At 44.2% G+C, this 6,375-nt stretch overlaps 2 pseudogenes; one reads left to right on the forward strand and one right to left on the reverse strand.

Moving 5' to 3' along the window:
• Positions 1-1,643: 1,643 nt before the first annotated feature.
• Positions 1,644-2,572, reverse strand: LOC134361102 (olfactory receptor 5W2-like; annotated as a pseudogene).
• A 719-nt stretch (positions 2,573-3,291) lies between these two features.
• On the forward strand, positions 3,292-5,840 carry LOC134391832 (dermatan-sulfate epimerase-like; annotated as a pseudogene).
• The last annotated feature ends 535 nt before the right edge of the window (positions 5,841-6,375 follow it).

Raw genomic sequence — 6,375 nt, forward strand, 5'->3', positions numbered from 1 at the left:
ATGTCTTGTGGGTTTTTTCCCATCACTGTGCTCTCCTATAATCTGTCACAGTGTCCCGCAAATGCCACCTTGAAAAGCAGAGGAGTCTCTTGTACTTTACTTTCATTCTGAAATGTTTTCACACAAGGACATTTTAAAGTGGCAGCTAGAATACCTGTCTTTTAGTTTATATAATTGTGATGAATTATTGAGTGTCATTGAGTTTTGTATGATCCTTCAATTATATGGCCATATCCACATTTTGTCAATTCACTTCTCCCTTGGCCAGAGGCATATGATGTAGGAAAACATCAAGAAAGTACCCAGGACAGGGCTGGCAGTTTAGCTTGGTTGGTAAGAGCATGGTGTTATAGCACCAAGGCCAAATGTTCAGATCTCCATATTGGCCAGCCTCCAAGATAAATAAATAAAAAAATACCCAGCCCCCAAAAAACACCCCTAGAAAACAAAGTAACCAAATGAATGTTCTTTACTTCCTGTGTAATCCTTATGCATGTCTTTGTAGACATGCACATTGATTACAACATTATCTTAGCATTCACAACGTTTTATTTACCTTCTCAGAAGCTATAAAATATATATTCAAGGCACACATCTGGCCCTCAGTTAATTATACTTTGATATCTAAAAAACACTCAAAAATTTTATGGTGTATATTGATTTTTATTAATTATTTATGTTTTAGCCTTGTGTCTTAGGCAAGTGCTGGAATGACAGGCATAAAATACACAATCCTTAAGACAAGAATGCTCTCAGTCTCGTTTTGGAGTCAATAGCTTAATAAGCAGAGTAATAGAATAATACCTTTAGGTGAATATTAATCATGAATCTAAAATAGGGGCCTTTCACCAGGTCTGAGGAGGGGAAAGAAAGGAAGAAAAGTAGAGTGGAAGTGACTGAGCTGAGAATTTCAACACAAAGATGAACTTTACTGGGGCCTTTCCCTTTGTGCTTTAATTTTTACATCCCGAGCTTCCTCTTCTCTGGCAAAGCATTGTCCAGCACACCCCTGAGTTTCTACTTCTCAGCTTCTCCATCTATACCTCTTTCTTCTCTCTACCCCCCATTGTATATTACTCATTGTTTAGATCTGAAACTAAATGTCCCCATTTCAAAGAATCTTTTCTCCTCTGTAATATAGATTTAGACATCTTCCTTGTATGTGAGTATGCTGCCTTTTGGCTTAATTGCATTTTACAGTTTATTAGGAATTATTTGTAAGTTTAATGTTTCCAGTTTCACTACATTATGAGATTCATTAGCATAGAAACTAATGAATTACCATAAAATGAAAAGCACACAACAGTGTAAAAGGCACATCCTAAAGACTTGATAACTCTCAGAATAATTAAATTAATTCATGAAATAAAGAGCACACAAATGAAAGTTAAGCACACTAATACAGAGACAAGAAAGTTTTACAAAAATAGAGAGAAATTTATTTAAGTTGAAGGCACATGATAAAGTATAGCCTATTTAGGAAATTTCAAAATTTTAGCATGCTCATGCTGTGAATTAGTAAAATGTGTGTTATATTAAGTTAAGGTATTTGAGACAACTTTATAATACACGATTTGAAGAAAGCAATGAGTATGCATTTCTGTGTGTATATAAATGCATGTTTATTTACAGTGTGTACCTATTTACTTAAAAAGTTTATTTTTCAGCTTTCCCAGGGCTTCTTTCACATCCTAGTTCTTTAGGCTACAAATCAGAGGGTTCAACATGGGAATCACAAGGGTGTAAAACAATGAGATCATTTTGTCCTGATCTAGAGAGTAGAATAAACTTGGCCAGAAATACATGAAGAACATAGTTCCTTGGAAAATTGCAACTGCAGTTAAGTGGGAGGGAAAGGTGGAGAATGCTTTGAACCTTCCCTCAGCAGAGTGGATCTTTAAGAATGAAAGGATGATATAAAAATAGGAGACAAGAACTCCTGCAATGGTACTCAGTTTAATCAACCCCAAAATGGTGAATATCACCAGCTCATTGACCTGTGTGTCTAAGCAAGATAGCAATAGGAGAGGAGGAACGTCACAGAAGAAATGATTAATCTCATCAGATCCAGAGAAACATAAGTGGAATGCCAAGGTCGTATGTATTAAGGCATCTGTCATTCCTACCAGATAAACTGCAGCCGAGAGTAGGAATCACACTCTGTTGGACATATTGACAGTAGCAAAGGGTTGCTAATGGTCTTGTACCGATCGAAGGCCATCACTGCCAGCAGCAGACACTCAGAATCTGCAAAGATACAGAAGATGAGAAATTGCAGAGCACAGCCAGTGAAAGAAATAGATTTGTCTTCAGCCATCAGGTCCACCAGCATCTTGGGCCCAATTGCCGTGGAATAGCAGAAATCACAGAAAGAGAGGTGGCTGAGGAAAAAATACATTGGCCTGTGAAGCTGCCAATCCATCCTAATTAAAATGATCATTCCAAAATTTGCCAGGACAATAATGAGATAAACAATTGAAAATACAGAGAACAGAGTTACTTTTACTTTCGGGTTATCTGTAATTCCCAAGAGAAAAAACCCGTTACTAAGGAGCAATTTCCCCCTGTCCATTCTTCTCTGATCTTGTTCAAAACTGTTTCAAAAATCAAGAGAAGGATAGATTAGGATTTGACTTTCATGGATATCCAAAAAGTATTATTTGTAAGACAGAGCATGATTTGTTTCTGTAAATTGTCTTCTTTACTCTCAGAAAATACTCCAGACAAGTGTCACTTTTTAATAAGCATTCTCATGTGCAAAAACTAAAAACGTCTGGAATAGAAAGTTGACAAACTTTGATTCTAAATTTACATAGAATTCCCGAGATATGTGGCTTGTCTTGGGTTGGATCGCCCAGTCTCAGGCAGTAGATCAAAAACGGTTTGAAAAAAGCGCCCAAGTTGGAGAAAAAAGGCCAGAAGGCACAAGATCAACCGTATTATATTTTTGACAAATAGGATCACATTTATTGCATTTTTCAAAAAACACAATTGATTTTTTCACTGACAATGATATTGGACATAAGTTAAATGAAAATTATTATGGTACTGTTTTTGGCACCATATCTTTAGTGTTTACTGAAAAATTAAACGAATGTTATTAAACTGTCTTATCACTCACCCTCACTGGTTTCCACAGCATTCATGACCCATTTGTATGACTCACCTGGTTCCAAAGGATCAATCTCCTGAAAACCAGAGAGAAGTGGTGAGAAGAAGTGGAAACGCAGACTGCAGCACACACGTGAGCTTGTTGTCAGCTTTTAAACTGACTTTTCCATTAAAATCAACATGGGAAGAAAACAAACGTCTCTGAGATGCGTGGACTTGATTCCTGAACTTACACGTCCAGTTAAGATCCCGGGGCCCGGGCGCCATGGAGTGAGGCGGCCGGGAAGGGGCTGTGGAGCCGGGGACGAGGCTGGCAGGCGACGCCGGAGAGGACGGAGCCGCGGCGGGGAGCGGGTCTTTCGAAGCCGGTTTGGCTGCCTTGGAGATGTGGAGATCGGATGCCACGATGAGGACTCGCGCCCGGGGCTCCCAGTGTGTTCTTCACAGATTCGCTTTGCTTGGTGTCAGCCTCCTTCACCGACGGGAACCCGGAAGTCACGGCTCCCTTCACCAGTGCCAGCCACGACAGCCACCCGCTGCTGGGCTTCTCCAGGGCGGAGGTGGCGGAGCTGCAGCTCAGGGCGGCCGGCTGTCACGAGCACGTCGCCGCCGGCGCACCGAGGCCGTGCACACCACGCCGCCCAGCCCTGTGGAGCGCCTGCCTCCTTGGGAGCCCAAGGATCACAGCGCCCGCTGGAATGACACTTACGGAAGCGACCTGGGTGCCTTGGCCATGTTCTGTGTGCTGTATCCTGAGAGCACTGGAGCCCGAGACACGGCCAGAGACTACATGGAAGGGACGGCAGCGGCCTAGCTGCTGAAGGATGCTCCTTGGGATGAGGTCCGGCTTGCTCACTCCCTGGTTGGTTTTGCCACTGCTTGTGACTTCTTGTACCACTACCTGAGCAAGACACAAAGGAGAAGTTTCTTGAAGTGATTGCCACTGCCTTGGGATATACGTATGAAATTCATGCAGGAGAGGATGGGATTTCAATACCTGCACAATCACCAGCCCACCAGCTGCATGGCTTTGCTCACAGGAAGCCTAGTTCTGATGAATCAAGGGTATCTTCAAGAAGCCTACTTATGGACCAAACAGGTTCTGACCATCATGGAGAAATCTCTGGTCTTGCTCCGGGAGGTGACGGACGGCTCCCTCTATGAAGAAGTTGCACATGGCAGCTACACCACTCGATCACTCTTCCAGTAGATGTTTCTCATTCAGAGGCACTTTGGCATCAACCACTTTGGCCATCCGTGGCCAAACAAATTAAGGGAAGGTATTTTCACACAAGAAAGCAGGGACTTGGAGAAATCACAACTGGAGCAGGCAAAGAAATTATTAAAGGAATAAAAGTAGCTCAGTTGTCCCATGCTGCTTCTCGAAGTGTTTGGCTTTGCTAATTTAGTAGTCTGTATACTACTAGTGTTAGAAGAAACAAAATCTGTTTTTTTTTTTTTTTAATGTAATGATTTTTCTTAAGAGCATGCTGAAAAATGAGTGTTGCTAAGTCCTGGTATGATGATGTCAGCTTCCTTGGAGAAGTAGTTCTTTAGTTATGTGAATAGCAGGAACTGTTACTACAGGATCTGGATGGCTATTCAGGTTACCTAGTAAAAAAAGATGGCAGAAGATCATTAAAAACTTAAAAGACATGTTCAGTAGAAAACATATGTCTATGAATGAATATTTCTTTGATGATACTGCTCTCTCCCACATGTAATTGGTTGCTTGTATTTGCATTCATGGGTTGATCAATAAGTCAATTACAGGTTACTTAATATTGTATTTTCCTTATATGGAAAACTGTTGTAGACCTAGTGACTAAACGTTTTAAAATAAAATATTTTATATCCTGAATGTTGATCTCAATACCAAAGAAGATGGGAAATCCAAAATTTGGATATATTCTTGTTTTTTAATAGAAAATTTCTTCAAGTTTATTTTGCTAAATAAACACATTATAATAGTGAAAAAATATATATATATATGTCAATTTAAGTATGTGTGTGTGTGTGTGTGTGTGTGTGTGTGTTGTGTGTGTGTGTGTGTGTGTGTGTCCGGTAACGGGATCGTAACCCTTGGCTTGATGTCGCCCGCACCTTGCTCAGCCAGTGAGCTCACAGGCCGTCCCTACATAGGATCCGAACCCCTGTCCACAGAGCACCCAGCCACACTCTCCCGAGTGAGCCAAGGGGTCGCCACCCCCCCCTTTTTGTGTGTGATGGGTAAGGGGATTGTAACCCTTGGCTTGGTGTCGCCTGCACCGTGCTCAGCCAGTGAGCACACCAGCCATCCCTACATAGGATCCGATGTATTGATCATAGGATTATTTTTTCTGCTAATGTAGCTCATTACACAAGGATGATGCACCACCGCAGCGCCTCTCTCTGCTCCTCAGCCGCTTTCAGAGCGGGTGTCGTGGCCGCCTGCGTCGAGTTGGCAGGAATGGCCCACAGGACTGGGGAATGTCACTGCAGCAGAGGAAGCAGCGACCCAGTCCGGATGGTGGGAAGTCGTGGGAGTGAGTAGAGGCCCCGCGTGGGTGACGGTGTCACTAGAGGCGGGCCCCTGGCAAAGTTCCGGGCCAGGCCTCAGCGTTTCCAGGCAGAACCCGGCCCTTGGGGGGAGCCCCCCCCCCCCGCGAAGCCGGCGTTGCCAAGGAAGCCGGCGTTGCCAGGGAACCCCGTGTTGTGCGTGGAATTCCGACCGTTTGGATCTGGACTAGTCCCGTGAAGACCTACGTTCCAGGACATTTGGCGGGGTTGTCCGACGGCGCTGGACGCTTTCTTCGGAGCTGACAGGGTCGTTCTCTAAACCCGCAGCGATGTCGTCCTGGCTTGGGGGCCTCGGCGCCGGCGTGGGCCAGTCTCTGGGTCGAGTGTGGGGTGGCCTGGCTTCCGTCACTGGCCAGACTTCAAATCGGACAGAGAACATGCTGAGGGAGGCCATGGAGGACGTGGAAAGTAAGAGCTGGAGCCAGGGGAGGGAGGGCTTTCCTGGAACCCTGGGAACGTCCGACAGCAGACGGGGACAGGTCGCAGACGAGTCCCACCCCGTCCCTTTTTATTACCACTCCTCCTTCAGACTCTTCCCGGTTGGTTTTCTGTGATGCATGACCACGGGGGTCTGCGGGAGGAGTCTGGTTCTCGTGCTTTGGGCTACTCTGGAGATCTCAGAGTCAAACTGCTCCCAGGTGGAGTAGACTTTAGTTTCCTTTGGTTCATTCACACCCACCACTTATTCTGCCCTCATTTTGGGGG

This window comes from Cynocephalus volans, chromosome 12 (genome assembly GCF_027409185.1).
Source record: "Cynocephalus volans isolate mCynVol1 chromosome 12, mCynVol1.pri, whole genome shotgun sequence".
NCBI lineage: Eukaryota > Metazoa > Chordata > Mammalia > Dermoptera > Cynocephalidae > Cynocephalus > Cynocephalus volans.